The sequence below is a fragment of the Emys orbicularis genome, chromosome 1, assembly GCF_028017835.1.
Source record: "Emys orbicularis isolate rEmyOrb1 chromosome 1, rEmyOrb1.hap1, whole genome shotgun sequence".
In the NCBI taxonomy this organism is placed as follows: Eukaryota; Metazoa; Chordata; order Testudines; family Emydidae; genus Emys; species Emys orbicularis.
In genome coordinates this window covers 151,723,762-151,739,930 of record NC_088683.1, presented here as the reverse complement: position 1 = coordinate 151,739,930, position 16,169 = coordinate 151,723,762, and positions in this window count along the sequence as shown.

The window sequence follows — 16,169 nt, the reverse complement described above, 5'->3', positions numbered from 1 at the left end:
GTGGAGAACGTGAATAAGGAAGTGCTATTTACCCCTTCACATAACACAAGAATGAGGAGGTCACCTAATGAAATTAATAGGCAGCAGGTTTAAAACAAACCAAAAGAAGTGCTTTTTCACGCAATAGAGAATCAACTTGTGGAACTCCTTGCCTGGGGATGTTCCGAATGACAGAAGTATAAGTGGATTAAAAAAATAGATAAGTTCATAGAGGATAGGTCCAGCAATGGTTATTAACCAAGTTGGTCATGGATGCAACCCCACATTCTGGGTGTCCCTAAAGCTCTGAATACCAGAAGATAGGAGTGGATGACATAGGATGAATCACTCAATAATTGCCCTGTTTCCTTCTGAAGCATCTGGCACCAGCCACTGTCGGAGGCAGGATACTGGGCCAGCTGGATCATAGTCCATTCTTATGTTGTAAATGGAGAGCCACACAGAAATCATAAGATCAGAAACACACCCATTTTATTTCTGTGTTCAGTAAGCACTACACAATTCCTAACCGTACCCAAAGCTTCAGGCCTAAAGAACAGTCCAGTACAGAATACTACTGTGGCTAATCATTAACGTGCCCTTTCAAAGCTCTGCTCAGCCACATAGCTCCAAACTGAATTTTTGTAATGTCTAGCTGTTAAAAGTCAGGCAATAGCTGCACAGCCTCCGTCCGTCACCCTGATAGCAGCTTTTCCCCCTTTGCCTCACAGATATTATGCAGGACATAGCAAGCAGTTATAACCTTTCGGAAGTTTTTCTCACTGAGCTCCAATCTAGTGAGTAAACATAACCAATGTATCAAAAGCACATTCAACTGTAATTCGGCACCTGCTGAACTGATAGTTGAATGTATCTTTGGTGCTGTTGAGCTGTCCAGTGTCCAGTTTCATGAGCCAAGGGAACAAGGGGTTGGCTGGGTCCTGCAGAATTACTACTGGCATTTCCTTCTCACGAATGGTAATCTGTTGGGAAAGAAGGACTCTGCTTGAACTTTCTGAACAGGCCTGTGTTCTTAAATATACTTCATACACCTTTTCTGACCAGCCCAAACTGATGACAGTAAATTTTCCCTGGTGAGCCACCAATGCTTGTTTAACCATAGAAAAGGGCATTTTTTGTTGATGTACTCCGTGACAAGGTGGGCTGGTGCCAAAATAAAGAACTGCAGTTTGCAACAAATTCATCCACTATGTCCTTGCACATTGCCAAGAGTCACAGTCCTATGTAGCAGGAGATGATTAAATGGCCCTGCACACTTGCATGACAATGGCCCCTGGTGTGGATTTTCCAATTTCAAAAATCTGGCATTGGAAGTTTCCAGAGTGCAATTGCCACTCGCTTCGCCACTGTTGGTGTAGCTCTCATTCTGGTGTCCCTGATCTGGAGGGCTGAGATGAGTTCAGCACATAGATCCAGGAATGTGGCCTTTCACATCTGAAAGTTTTGTTGCCATATAGTTCTTCCCAAACCTACATACAATGTAGGGTTACTCTTCTGGAGGGGGGGTTGTGTAATTCTATCAATGGAATGAGTCAAACAGCACTTTCAAGCTGACACCCTTATTTGTCCCAGATTTAGCATGTCCCTATCCCCACTCTTACATCATAATTGTACTGGTAGTAAGCCACTTGATGAGCAAACCCCAGAGTATTTTTGGGCGCTACAGGGATCTGTAGCTTAGGTAAAAGAAGCATTGCTGCAGAATAAATGTGGAAGATACAAACAAGAGTAAAGTTATTTATGGACTAATAGTGATAACTACTCAAGGAGAGCCTAAACAAAATAAGTTACATTATTAAAGGTTAATACCTGAGGTCGAAAAGGAAAAAGAGAGGGAAAATGAGGGATCTCACCCTAGGGTGACCCGACGTCCCAATATTATCGGGACAGTCCCGATTTTAGGGGACTTGTCCCGCGTCCCGACCACTATCGGGACCGTCTGGTGGAGAAGGACTGCAAGCTGCCGCCGGCGCCCCCTCACCTCTTCTTCCTGGGGCAGCGCAGCTCCCAGCGCCTGCCCGCCGGCAGGAGCCTGCAGTGCAGCCCCAGGCACAGAGGCGGCGAGGAGGTCTCCGCGGCGTGCTGCAGGGGCGGGGCTTGCAGGTGCCGGCAGTGGGCAGCAGGCAGAGAGCCCCCTCCCCCGCCCCTCCTCCCCCCCTCGACCCGACCCGACCTGACCCACGACCCTAGAAGTCAGAGGGACCTGCCTGCCAGATGCTTCCCGGGGGCCGCTCCAGGTAAGCACCACTGGGACTCATCTCGCCCCTTGGCAGGTCCCTCTGGTGGGGGGGGAGAGGGGCTCTGCGTGCTGCCGGTGCCTGCAAGCCCCGCTCCGCGGCTCCGGCCACTCCCATTGGCGGCTTTCCCAGCCAACGGGAGCCACCTGCCACGGAGATCGTGCTTGTGGTGGGCGCAGCACGTGGAGAGCCCCCTCGCTGCTCTCACCCGAGGAGCCAGAGACTTCCCAGCAGGGCTGGTGAGTGCAGCCAGGGAAGGGGGCAGGGTGTGATGGTGAGTGTCTGGGAGGTGTGTGTGGGGGAGTGCTGGGCTGTGAGGGTGTGGAGGGAGATTTGTGTGTTTTGGGGTGCTAGGCAGTGGGGGCCTGTTGGGGGGGGGTGCTGGGAAGTGGGGGAGATCTGTGTGTGTCAGGGCACTGGGCGGGGGGGTCTGTGTGGGGCATTGTGTAGTTGTGGTGGTGGGGCTGTGGGGAAGGGCACAGGGAGGGAGAGGAAATCTGTGTGTATTGGGAAACTAGCGAGTGGGGGTGTTCTGTGTGGGGTGCTGGACAGCTGTGGTGGGGCTGTAGGTGGGTGGGCGCTGGGTAGGGGTGGTGGTGTATACAACACTGTGCATTTGTTGTGGGGGAGCTCTGGGCATAGTTGGTTCAGGGGGTGCAAGGCATAATGGATCCAGGGGGCACTGGGCAGGGGAGCTGTGTGGAGCAGCATGGGCCCACCCCCAAAAGGCAGGGGCATGCTGGTAGCACAGGGCCAGCCAGACCAGTGTGCCTCTGCCCATGCCAGTCATGCCCCATTTCCCCTGGCCAGCCCCGCCCTTCCTGCTGCTCACCTCCTCAACTGAAGGCGGGGGTAGGGAATGCAGGGATGGGTCCCAGCAGTGCTTATTTGAGGTGGCTCCCAGGAAGCGGCTGGCAGGTCCCTGAGGTAAGTGTCAGAGGCTGCATCCTCCTCCCCAGCAGAGTGTGTGCAGACTGGTCCAGCTTGCTCATGGCAGAGCCAAGGAAAGGAGGCACCTGCCTCTGAACATGCTGATTCTACGCAGGGCAGGCCGGGGCTGAGCACTGCTAAGCTGCTGCCCAGTTCACTTACCCACATTAGCAAGCAGGGATTGCACCTGGCAGCGTACATCTCCTTGATGTACAGTCGGGACACCATTTGTCCCAATATTCAGGTAAAATTTTACATTTGGTAGTGAAATTGAAAATTAGTTGATTGGGAATGTCCCATTAAACCCGATTGTGATCGGTTATCTACTGGCAATTTTGGTTTTTCAGGTTGTTTTCCAGTGTAACGCAAATTTACGGTAGGAATATGTAGTTTACAGTTCTGAACCACAGTGCATACCGTAGGACAAACTACAGTGGGCACGTAATAACACGTAAGAAGCACAGAGACTGCGAGTTCTTTTCAGTGGCTAGCTATCTAGCTAACGGTCTTCAGCCAAAAACTCCACCTGAAATGGCAACGGCAAGGGAGGAGCCAACTACCGAAAAACAAGAAAGACAATGCAGATACAGGACAGAATGGGAAGCCACTTACATCTGGATTCGGAAATCCCATGAGTGTGAGTCAAAAGCCCTTTGTAAAGCATGCAGGAAGGAATTTAGCATTTGCCATGGCCGTGAGTCTGATGTTAAGCATCATGCTGAATCAAAAAATCATGGACAAAACACCCAGACTCACAAGAGCAATACCCTGGTCTCACATTTTTTCAGCAAGCCAAATGAATCCTTCAATAACAAGGTTATCGCTACTGAGCTAACTCAAGTTTACCACACAGTAGTCCATCAACACGCCTATCGCTCATGTGACTGTGAACTTAAAATGTCGCCTACCTTGTATCCAGATTCAATGATTGCGAAGCACGTCAGCTGTGGCCGGACTAAAGCGGAGGCATTGATCAAAAATGTGCTATTACCAATCTCAACAGAATTTTTAAAAGACCTCAGCAAGCCAGATGGTCCCTATTTCTCATTTGCCACAGATGCATCTAACAAGGGCAATGTAAAAACTTTCCCCTTATCACTGAGATACTGGACACCTGAACATGGGGTCCAAGATAAACTGAGAGCAAAGCGAAGAGACTGCAGAGGCAATAAGCAACACATTATGTGAAAAACTTGCGACACACAAACTAGACCTAAACAAAGTATCTTCCTACTGTGCTGATAATGCAAACATGAATTATGGAAAGTGACAATCAGTGTACAAGAATTTAAAAAAAGAAAAGAAAATATCTTGCCAGCAAACTGCCCTGCCCATGTTGTGCACAACGCCGTGAAACATGCTAGCAATACCCTACAAGTTGACATTGAGACTCTGGTGATTAAGATGTTCAATCATTTCAGCAGTTCTGCTAAGACAGTAGCAGCATTGAAGGATATGTTTGACTTTGTGAATATGGAGTATGCCACTTTACTGTGCCATGTTCTGACGCGCTGGTTGAGTCTTCTCCCAGCTGTAAACAGAATTGTAAATATGTGGCAGGCTGTTAAGTGCTCCTTTGTTTCTCTGGGCAGTGAGAAGTGCCCAAAATTTCTATGGATGCTGTTCTCGGACAGGGAAAACGGTGAACAAGGTGAGGGGCCTAGCAAAGTTGAGGTTCATCTGTTTTTCCTCCAGAATGTCCTGAAAATCTTCAATGATACTGTGCTCTCTTTGGAAAATGAGAGTATGACAGCATGTGAAGTATATGCCATAATGAATACTCTAAGAATTAAACTTCAGCAACGGAAAAATGACATATTCTTTGGCTCTAAAGTTGAAAGTGCATTCACTAAGCTGCTGCCTGTCACTGCTGCATGTCTCCCGAAAGACTTCATGAAATTTTACGATGTGTCGATCCTATATTTGCAACAACTGGCTACTTGTTCAATACCCAGTGCTTGAACATCAAAGTTAATTGGGTATTCGAGTACAAGGATCTGTCTGTGGCCGTGACAGCTGTAAACCTTCAGAAAACAGTGGATCTTGATCAGCTCTGTGATGAATACTCTATCATCAAAGACATCAACTCCAAGTTGGAGCCTGGAAACTATTCAGTTGGGGAACTCTGGTCTCAAGTGCTGAGAAACAAGGACAGTAGCACTGAATTCCTGAACATGGCAAAGCTGGTGTCATACATGCTCAGTATACCCATAAGCAATGCATACTCAGAGTGTGTATTTTCAATCACGAAAGGTGCATGGACTGATGTCCGGAATTGAAGCAGCTTAGACTTGGTGCGGATGAATTTCCGGATGAGTTGTAAGGACTTCTACAGCTTTGTGATTGCCCAGAAGCAAGTCATGACTATGGCAAAGTCATCCAAGAAGTACTAGACTTCTGGCATATCTGAGAGGTATGCAAATTGGGAAGTTGATTTATTGACTGAATAAAAAACCCGGCCCTTTACCCCTGTTATTTGTTTAGTGTACAAATAAATCTGTATGTTTAAATATGTATTACGACTAAGTCTATAATTTAGACTCACTGATTCTAGACCTCTGTGATGTAGTTTGCTTCAGCTGTCAGTGGCTGAAGGAAGGACTGGGGGGCCTCCCCTCTGTGACTGTGGCTGGAGCCAGAGCTAGAACAGAGACACTTTGCTCCCCTGCCCTGCAACTGGATCTGACTTTGCAACCAGGATCTTGCGCCCCTGTCCTGCAGCTTCAGCCGGGGGCTGGAGCCGGAGCCCTGTGCCCCTGGCCCCGTGGCTTCTACTGGGGTCTGGAGCTGGGGCCATGAGTCCTTGCCCTGTGGCTTGTGGTGCGGGCTGCAACAGGGGCCGTACAACCCTCTTGCAGCTTCCTAGGGCTGTGTGCCCCCTCTCATGTCTCTGGTCGGGGCTGTGCACCTGTGTCTATCATCGTTGTCGTCTCCCCCCTACCCCCCGATCCCCCCTTCCCTCCCGCTCACCCAATCTGTCCTGATATTTCACTCTTGTGATCTGGTCACCCTATCTCACCCACTCCAGGAAGCTTGAACTCGTGAGGCTTCCCAGGTGATGATTGTAGCTCAGAGTCTTGGATCAGTCAGGAGTAGATGAAAACCCAGTGGAACTCAGGCCGAATTTGGGTCTGTGCACACAGCAGAAATCTTACTGGAGAGTCAGTAGATGGTTTTGTAGAGAAAATACAATGGTTGAAGGGAGGACACTAGATTTGTTTATGGGTAAACTGATGACTCAAGGAATTTCGTTAGGTTAGACAATAGGAGCTGATCACTTCTAACTATGGCTGGTGTTCCTTCAGGGGGCAATGAAATTCGTCTGCTTCAGTATTTTGGATATCAATCAAAGTTTCACTACTAGAATTGGTCTAACTGCTGAGTTGGGTGTGTGCAGCCATAGGTTCATTAACATTTGGAGCACAGATCTCCCATGATGCCGTTGTTCCCTGCTTTTTTGGTCCCAGAGTTCTGTGCGGTTCACTTTTTCCCCATTCTATATGCTAATGCGATGTCTGGTTGTCCCATCTTTCATGCAGATGAGGATAGGGGAGTGGCCTCCGTTCTCCATTCTGTATGCTAATTGAGATGAGTCTGTCACATCTTTAATGCAGATGAGGATAGGGGAGTTGCCTGAGGCCTGTACAGCGCTGCAAATTGCTGCGCTCAGGGGTGTGAAAACGCCCCCCCCCCCGAGCGCAGCGAGTGCAGCGCTGTAAAGCGCCAGTGTAATCAGCACCTGCAGCGCTGCACGCTCGCTCGCAGCGCTGCAAGCTACTCCCCTTGGAGAGGTGGAGTACTTGCAGCGCTGCGAGAGAGCTCTCACAGCGCTGGCGGCGCGACTACACTCACGCTTCACAGCGCTGCCGCGGCAGCGCTGTGAATTGCCAAGTGTAGCCAAGACCTGAAACTTGTCACCAGGGATCTAGGTGTATCTCACACCGCCATTCACTGCTCTATGCAAGTTTTTTCTCTGATCAGTTTTGGTTCAAGCGGGGGGGTAGGAGGAGGGGGAGGGGTCCTTTCATGAGTCAGACAGACTGGATACTGTGCTCTGGTTCCCCGAGAAGACAGGTATTATCTGTGACTGCAGAGGTCTTAACGGGGATGAAATGACCTTTAACAATATGTTGTGACTACTTACATTATAGAAATCCATTCCACCTTGGTTTAGGAGAGAGACCACTGACTTGACCAATAAGAATCTGGTGTTGTAGGTCCCCATAGTGCAATTATTTTTTCTTCTCTATTGTCAGTGCAGCTTTTATTTTGGTGAGTTTTGCACAAAGATGCAGAAATGTGGACTTGGACATCCAAAAGTTCTGCAGCCACTGGTCATGAGCCCAAGCCTTCATTGTTGCAGAAGATTTTTGCCCTTGGGAAGGATGTAAGATGACACCATATAATACACTTACTGAATATTTGTGAATCAGCTTCTACTACACACAAGTAATGATGTGTGAACATGGGACTGTAAGGGATGGATTCACAGGCAAGATAAATGCAGCAAAAGGCAATCCTAAAATTTGTGAACTGTTATGAGACTTCACATAGACAAATACTTATGAGAGACTCTTTTAAATACTCAAAATGTGTGACGCAGAGTTTGATGGAATGTAGGGAAATTATTTCACTGCATCTAGACCTCCTGTAGCAGTAAAGTAGCACCGGGGCAGCAGGTTTTTATATTTTTTGGTGGCATCCAGAAAAGGTCCAAGGGAGTTTTGCTGTGGGAGGGGGCTTGGGGTCAGTACCGGGTTTACAATGGTGCCAATGGTGCCGTGGCACCAGGCCCACCCTGGGAAGGGGCCCATTACAGACCCCTCTACCCATTCACATAGCCGGGTCTGGCCCCTCGCCTGGGGCAGTCCAGCACACAGGCCTTGCTGTCTTTTCACTGCAGTCCTTGATCTTGGTGACAAATCTGTAGAGAATTATGAAACTGGTCTAGGCGAGAGAATGTCTCACTATAAAACACTGGAAAGCTGTAAAAAAGTTGGAGGCTGCCATTGATCTATGTGCAGAACTCTCATGGACATCACTGGTTTTGTGCAAAAATTTAGGATAGAATGTTAAAGACTTTTTTTTTTTAACGGGAGAAATACTTTAGTGCACTCTTTTATATACAAAGTGTACTCATTTCCATGAGACCCAGACGTGTGCCAGATACTGTGGATCAGATACAGGGCTGTATCTAAAGTGTGCTTAGTGCAGTTTGTGAAGGAAAGAGGGGTAAAGGTGCTTTAAGGTGCCAGTTATGTCTCCTGCGTCTCACTGCTGACTAGCTGTAGACCCAGTGCTCAGCATTAAGCAATGTTCTCAGGGCTACTGTACTCTATACTAGTTTTCAATTGCCTGCTAAATGCTTCAGCCATGCCACCTTTTCACTTAGCTATATCCTGAATAGTGGTGACTGGGAATGGCGGGGGGGAGGGTGGGGCAGGGAGTGTAGCAGATGCCAATTTGAGGTGAATATTCTCTTAGCCAGATTCTACTGGGTTTATGGTGCTTTGTGCTATGGACTGGAGCAAAGTGGCTGTGAATAACCACGAACCTGGTTAATAATTTTCTCTAAATTCAGCTTTCTTCTTTCTCTCTCTGTGAATTATCACTAATTCAAAATAGTAGTGTGCAAGTTGACTGGATAATGGTAATAGCATAATCTCTTGTTATAACATTGTAAACCTTACTACCTGATTTTTATATTAAACACTTACTATACATAATACAATAAATCCGAAAGAAACAAAACCTATGAAAGTTTATTCTTTCTATGTCTTATTTAAAGTTTTCCAGTAATCTCCTCTTGCTTCAGAATGCCTCATGTCTGACCCATACTGTTTGCAGTAGGATTCAACCTGTGGCTTGACTGATGACTCTGTGGGTACGTCTTCACTACCCGCCGTATCAGCGGGTAGCAATCGATTTATCCGGGATCGATATATCGTGTCTCGTTAAGGGTACGTCTATACTTACCCGCTGGTTCGGCGGCAAGCAATCGATCTTCTGGGATCGATTTATCGCGTCTTGTCTAGACGCGATAAATTGATCCCAGAAGTGCTCGCTGTCGACGCCGGTAATCCTGCTCTGCGAGAGGAGTAGGCGGAGTCGATGGGGGAGCCTGCCGCGTGTGGACCCGCGGTAAGTACCTTTAAGTTAGAACTAAGATGCTTCGACTTCAGCTACGTTATTCACGTAGCTGAAGTTGCGTATCTTAGTTCGAACTGGGGGCTTAGTGTGGACCAGCCCTAAGATGCGATATATCGATCCCCGAACGCGCTCACCATCGACTCCGGAACGCCATCAGAGCGAGCGGCGGTACTGCAGTCGACGGGGGAGCCACGGCCGTCGATCCCGCGCGGTCTGGACCCCAGGTAATTTGATCCAAGATACTTCGACTTCAGCTGAAGTTGCGTATCTTGGATCGATCCCCCCCACTGTAGACCAGCCCTTTACTGCTTCCTGAAGAGCTGGGACCTCAATATTCATCTCAGATAGCTACTATATGCAGAAGCACAACTCTGTATATATGGGGGGAATTATTGACCTTGTGCATATGTAATGGTGTTTGGTGTTTGTAAGACAAGGATTTGTCATTCAAATTGCAATGAACTGTGGAAAAGTTCCTGTTTGGTGTGAGAAATGTTACTTATACCTAGATGCACTACCCTTTCCACCCCCAGCCCTACGCATGCTGGCTTGGGAATATCACTGCTGTAGTGTCAGCTTTTAAGAGAGCTTCACATGTACCACTTCTAGTATTACGGTAAGTTAAAACAAGCTACAGTACATTGGGACATTAATACTCTATTACAGTGTTTGCATTAGCATATTAAAAGCAATAACACTTAACAGACCAGCATATCCAGGACATTACTAGCACACTTTCCCCTCACCGATATCACCCATAGCTACTTACATTGCAGCATTTTTTGTTAAAACTAAATTGGGAAGAAAGACTACTGATTCAGAACTTGTTTAATGGTTACTTTATTGCTAAGGGGTGTAGTGGGGTGTAGGCTTGGAGGGAGGAAGGTTTCTATGATGTAGGCAAGATCAGGTGTTTTATCCAAAACCAGAATATGAATGGTGCTGGTCTTCTTGGTCTTCTTATTGATAAAGGGATTGGACTCAAATACCTAGTTGTAGGACTCTTCCATGGTGTAGTTTTCATCTTGGGTGGCCCAGTCCTAATTATATTAAAGCATGTACTTTAGTCTCTGTAATTATCTGTTATAACTCTGTAGCTTTTTATGAAGGTAGGAGTAAAATAAAAGTATCTGCAATAGTTCCACAGTTAACTAAAACTGAAAATTTACATAACTTAAATCTGACTCCTAAATCTTAATTTTTGCTTAATAAATAAGTCCATAAGAAAACTCTGTTGGGAAACTGCTACAATTTACTAAGAAAGTGCACTTCTCCTATATAGGTCATAAGGATCCTATCTGTCTGAATATTGGCTGCTCTTTCTTTCTTTGCTCTGCAGAGTGACTGATGCTTTTCAGACATCAGTTGTGGGTACAGAAGGGTTTCATTGCATCTTCTCTCTTGGCCCCAGCTACTGTTCTCCCTTCTTGTTGCATTGATAGTGGGTGGCTGTGTCTCGCCTTTTTTTTTAATTATATGCTAGGGACAGTCTTGTCCTCTTCTCCTCTCCTGGTGTCAGTGTAGATGCAGGCAGTGCAAAATGTACAACAGTCATATAGTATCTCAAATGCAAAGCTGCATTTCAATGATCTGAGGTTTGAAGAACAATGTGGAATTAGCTATTCTTCTTCAAGTGATTGCTCCTGTGTATTCCACAGTAGGTGTGCATGCTCGCCACGTGCTCCGGTGCCAGAAGTTTTTCCCTTAGCAGTACCCGTAGTGGGGGAGCACTTCTGCGACCCCTGGAGTGGCGCCTCTATAGCACGCTATAAGGGGAGCTGTGCACTCCCCCACCCTCAGTTCCTTCTTGCCACCAGTGACGGTAGTTGGAATTTTGTGCTCCAGCCTTGCTGTAGCCCTTCTAGTAGCCTTAGTAGTACTCATCTTCTCCTTAGTTGGATAACTTCTTTAGTTTATTGCCTGGTGCGGGGCATGCCCCGTGCCCCATGTTTCAAGTCGTGCGACTCCTGTCACAGTTCTATGCCAAGAAGCGACCCGCACTCTCTGTCTTCGCTGCTTGGGCGAGACTCACGTAACCGATCGCTGTAAGATCTGTGAGTCGTTCAAGCCTCAAATGAAATGTGAGAGAGATATCCGGCTTCGGGCCCTGCTGATGGAATCTGTGTTGGCCCCAGCCGCCGATCAGACTCGGCACCGGGTTCCTCATCCTCGCTGCGGAGCAAGGCGCCCTCCACCAGTCGGCACTGCTCACCTGCTAAGAAGCAAGGGAAGACTCAGCGGCGCCGACAAAAGGACAGGGGTGAGGCCGGACCCGAGTTGGGCAGCCCACGATCCCCTCCTCGGGACCCAGACCTCCGACTCGCACCGAGCGGAGTAGTCCGGTCCCGTCCGCGCGTGCATCGCCCGCAGTAAGAATGCCGTCGATGCCGGAGGCTGCATAGGCCGCACGTGACATCCTTTCCCTCCTGGTGCCAGGTGCGCCACCCGAGATGGGCCCCCAGTCCTGAGGGAAGCCGCCATTGGGAGCACACCAGCCCTCCCCAGCAAGAGACAGCCTGCGCTCCGAGGACCATGTGCCCCATTTGCCGAGGTCCTCACATAGCTCGCGTCAGTCCTCCACTCTGATCAGACTGGCTGACTCGCCTGCGCGGGAGCCTCGAAGGTCCTCCACTCCCCATCGGGAGCACAGGCACCGAGACAAGCGGCGTCGACGCTCCTCTTCAGATAGGAGCTACAGGAGCAGATCCCGACGCCATCGTTATGGACGCTCGGGCTCAAGTGCCCGCTCCGCTAGACACCATAGACGGAGCTCTCCTAAGGCGTTACCAGCACCGAAGCGTCGAAGTTACGATCGCTGGGACGACTATGAGAGCAGCACTTCGGTCGAGTACCGTTCCTCCTCCTCGTCGAGGTCCAGATCTCGAGGTCGGCACCGGCACGACTGTAGATGCTCCCGTCGCTCCTATGGCACCGTGCGGTCAACGGCGACCTCGGCCTTGGCACCCAGCCGCCCGTCCCCGAGCCGCTCCAGGCCCCAAGAGCAGCCTGCACCACTCGGCACCCAAGCCAGTCTGTGGCAAGGGGCGCCATGGCAGGGCCAATGGTGTCAATGGGCACCATGCCCGCAATTGCCTGCCCAGGCGAGACCCCGCTCGGTAGCCGGGACGTCCCAGACCCATTCGGTGTCCCCCCCCCTCGACAGAGTCAGAAGTCGACGGGCACCGAACTGGTGGCACCGGCCTGGACTTGGTCTTGGGAGTCGAACCAGCGGCACCTCCCGACGCCCTGGTAGCCGGACCAGCCCCCTCGCCGGCACCGGAGGAGACCATAGCGGCACCTCCGTCCGTTGTACAAGAGGACTTTAAAGCTCACCAGGAGCTCCTGAAAAGGGTAGCCCCGAATCTCCAATTCCAGGCTGAGGAGATGGAGGAGCCGTTGGACACCCTTTTCAATGTTCTGTCCTCCTCGGCACCGGGCCTTGTGGCCTTACCCCTTCAACAAGGTGTGGCCAACATATCGACTGCCCTGTGACAGACCCCCAGCTTCCTTGGTGCCCATCGCCAAGAAAGCAGAAAAAAAGTACTTTGTTCCAGCTAAGGGACATGAGTACCTGTACTCCCACCCGGCACCTAACTCCCTGGTGGTGGAGTCAGTCAACCATCGGGAACACCACGGCCAGCCTGCACCCACCCCCAAGGACAAAGATGCCAAGAGACTTGATTCTTTTGGCAGGAAAGTTTATTCTTCTGTGAGCTTTCAACTTCGGGTGGCCAATCACCAAGCCCTGTTGAGCCGCTATGATTTTAACTTGTGGGGGTCGCTACCGAAGGTCGAGCCTCTTCTCCCGGAGCGGGACAAAAAAGAGTTCAAGGCTCTGGTGGAGGAAGGGGCAGCAGCGGCGAAAGCAGCCCTCCAAGCCGCCTCGGACGCGGCAGCCCGTTCTATGGCGTCTACCGTATCCATGCGAAGGGCATCGTGGCTTCTCCTGTCTGGTCTGTCTGCAGAGTCTCAGTCTCTGATGCAGGACCTTCCCTTCGATGGGAAAGCACTGTTTGGGGACCAAACTGATGTTCGCCTGCATGGGATGAAAGACTCCCGTACCACCCTGCAAACTCTGGGCCTATATGTCCCTCCAGCGAAGGACAAACCTAGGCCGCAGACCTCTGCTTTCCCCGCTAGGGGTAGATATGAACCCCTTCCTAAGCGACTGAGGGAGCAGAGACGCAGGTCTCAGTGTCAGTTGCGCTCAGCCCCGTGACCAGGCCCCTCGAAGGGCAAGAGGCAGGGGAAGAGGCGGTTTTGACTCTTTGCAGGGTGCCACCGGGCCTGTTGCCACGGATGCCCCCCCAGTTAATAAAGTTTGTGTTCTGCAACCGTTTATCTGCGTTCCGAGTGCAGTGGTCCAGTATAACGTCAGACCAGTGGGTCCTCAGCACAATTTCCAGGGGCTACACGTTGCAGTTCACCTCACCCTCCCTCCACTACCCCCCGCCCCGGGAGGACCTCGGGGACGGGAACATGCTGCCCTCCTAAACCAAGAGGTGGCGCGCCTTCTCAACCTGGGTGCAGTGGAGAGGGTACCGGCGGAATTTCAGGGCAAGGGGTTTTACTCCTGGTACTTCCTGATCCCAAAGGTAAAAGGCAGGCTCCGGCCCATCCTCGACCTGCGGAACCTCAACAGGTTTATGGTTCGCTATAAGTTCCGCATGGTATCCCTGACCTCCATCATCCCCTCCCTAGACCAGGGGGATTGGTTCGGGTCCCTGGACCTCGAGGATGCGTATTTCCACATCCATATTTTCGAGGGTCACAGGCACTTCCTCTGCTTCCTGGTAGGGTGGGACCATTACCAGTTTGCGGTCCTCCCCTTCGGCCTTTCCACGGCCCCCAGGGTTTTTACCAAATGCATGGCAGTGGTGGCAGCCCACCTCCGGAGGAACAGGCTGCAAATTTTCCCTTACCTGGACGATTGGCTCCTCAAGGGCAGCTCTCAGTCCCAGGTGCAGGCCCAGATGCAATTCCTGCTGTCCATGTGCGCGGGTCTGGGCCTTTTGGTGAACGAGGCCAAGTCCATGTTGGTACCGGCCCAGCGCTTACACTTCATAGGGGCTCTGCTAGACTCCGTAGAGGCCACAGCCTCTCTTCCCCGGGACAGATTCAAGACACTCAGAAGTCTCGTAGCCTCAGTCACGACCTTTCCCGTGATGACAGCAAGGGTGTGCCTTCAACTCCTGGGTCACATGGCAGCATGCACGTCCGTTGTGCGACATGCCAGACTCAGAATGAGGCCCCTCCAACTCTGGCTGGCCTCCCAGTATTCCCAGTCCAGGGACAGCCTGGACAAGGTAGTCACGATGCCACCCAACGTGGCGGCCGCGCTGCAATGGTGGTCCCTCCCGAGCAATATGCTAAACGGGATCCCCTTCCGGGACACCCCTCCCTCACTAGACTTGGTGTCGGATGCCTCGGACCTGGGCTGGGGAGCCCATATAGGGGACATTCAAACCCAAGGCAGGTGGTAGACCTTGGAATTGTCTCTGCACATAAACGTCAGGGAGCTCAGGGCAGTACGCCTGGCGTGCATAGCGTTCAGTTTGCACCTTCACGGGAAGGCGGTCAGAGTCCTCATGGACAACACGTCCGTGATGTATTACATCAACAGGCAGGGGGACACGTGCTCCTCGGCCCTGTGCCAGGAAGCCCTGGACCTCTGGGAGTTTTGTATAGCCCACGATATCTCCCTACGGGCCTTCCACCTACCCGGTGCATGCAATGTGCGAGCCGATCACCTCAGCAGGGTGTTTTCCCACCAATACGAGTGGTCACTCCACTGGGAGGTCGCCCATCAGCTCTTCCAAGAGTGGGAAGTTCCCGGAATCGACCTCTTCGCTACCACTCAGCACAGGCGCTGCCCCCAGTTCTGCTCCAGGGCAGGGGCAGAAAGGGAGGCGATCTCGGACGCATTCCTCCTCTGGTGGTCAGGACAACTGTTCTGTGCCTTTCCACCCTTCCCCCGGATAGGCAAGGTTCTGTAGAAAGTAAGGGCAGACAGGTCGAGGGTTATCCTCATAGCCCCGGATTGGGTCCGTCAACATTGGTATGGGACCCTTCTGCAGCTTTTAGCGCCCCGCCCCCCCCCGCGAAGGCTGCCGCTTCGTCCGGACCTCCTTTCCCAGGACAGGGGATACCTTCTCCATCCCAACCTGGCCGCGCTCCACCTGACAGCGTGGCTGCTCCATGGTTAAACCAGGAGGAGGGAAGGTGTTCGGAGGATGTGCGACGAATCCTGCTGGAGAGCAGAAAGCCGTCCACACGGCGGACGTACCTTGCCAAATGGTCTAGGTTCTCCAGGTGGACGGGGGAGCGGGGCACCTCCCCGTCATCCACATCCCTCCAGCTTATTCTCGATTACCTCATGTCCCTTAGGACCCAAGGGCTAGCTCCTGCCTCTGTCAGGGTTCATTTAGCGGCCATTTCAGCCTTCCATCCTCCGGTGCAAGGTCAATCGGTGTTCTCCCACCAGATGACCTCCCATTTTTTAAAAGGACTAGATCGTGCATTCCCATATGCCAGGGCTCCGGTCCCGCAATGGGATCTGAACCTGGTATTATCCCGCCTCACGGGTCCTCCCTTTGAACCCTTGGCCACGTGTTCCTGGTCCCACCTATCCTGGAAAGTGGCTTTCTTGGTGGCTTTCACCTCAGCCCGTCGGGTCTCGGAGCTTAGGGCCTTGACCTCGGAACCCCCATATACGGTTTTCCACAAAGATAAGGTCCAGCTTCGCCCACACCCCGCTTTTCTCCCGAAGGTGGTCTCTGCCTTCCATATGGATCAAGACATTTTCCTACCGGTACTCTGTCCTAAGCCCCATTCCTCCAATGTACGTAGAGC